This window comes from Mycetomoellerius zeteki, unplaced genomic scaffold, assembly GCF_001594055.1.
Source record: "Mycetomoellerius zeteki isolate Tzet28-1 unplaced genomic scaffold, Tzet1.0 scaffold32, whole genome shotgun sequence".
NCBI classification, from domain to species: domain Eukaryota; kingdom Metazoa; phylum Arthropoda; class Insecta; order Hymenoptera; family Formicidae; genus Mycetomoellerius; species Mycetomoellerius zeteki.
In genome coordinates, this window is record NW_017257305.1 from 190,390 (window position 1) to 191,299 (window position 910).

At 32.0% G+C, this 910-nt stretch overlaps 1 protein-coding gene across 1 annotated transcript in view; it reads left to right on the forward strand.

Moving 5' to 3' along the window:
* Positions 1-910, forward strand: part of LOC108724990 (zinc finger FYVE domain-containing protein 9) — a 152,750-nt gene that overhangs the window by 151,019 nt on the left and 821 nt on the right. The gene's annotated exons all lie outside the window — the stretch shown is intronic.

Genomic DNA, 910 nt, shown 5'->3' on the forward strand with positions numbered 1-910 from the left:
GAGACACTACCGTGTCTCCAGATGTGTGATCTTTATATCTGTGAATTTAACACATGTATTTTTTTAATTCAATTTATGTAACAAAGCTTCATGACACGTTTCATATTCCGTGATGGTAAGTCATTTAAATTTGTTTACTCATGTATCACTCTAACGAAATTTAAAAAAAAATGTCAGATTAACAACGTTTCATCTTTGTCAATTTGAGAGTGACTTAAGCATTATGGACATGTGAGCTATTTATTCTTGTATTTTTCTTGCTGAGGAGGATTCCAAAAAGAGTTGAAACGTTCAAATAAAGAAGACATCAATCCAATTTCTGAGTATTTATTATTCACTAAGTAATTGCGCCGTTTATCGTTGCTGACTTTCATTAGCCTACTCTATTTATTTTTACATTGTTTAAAATTCTATATTGATTTATGCTTATAATGGTATTCTTTGCTAATAGATATTTATGATACATACGTATTATGTACTTATTTAATAAAATATGTAATAAAATCAATACAACATCAATAAAAGTGATTTCGATAGTGATTTGAATTCGTCTTGAAGATCTCTACAATCCGATAATCTCGATCCAGCGCAACTCGTCGGTTCGCGTAAAGGAGGCATGGCAGTGTCGCTGCGCTTGGCTTAGCGCCGAGACACTACCGTGTCTCCAGATATTATGGAAAATATTATATTGTGCCATTTAAAAAATTTAAGATGACTAGTTTTTTTATTAAAAAAAATTTTTTTAATATTTTTTATTGCATGTTATAGCCTGTATGAAACAGATAAATATTCACCTTTCAACTTTTTTTTAAATTGTCGAAAGTGTCTGAAAAGTGCGGACCGTTACGCTGAAACAGCCTTACACACACACACACACACACACACACACACACACACACACACACACACA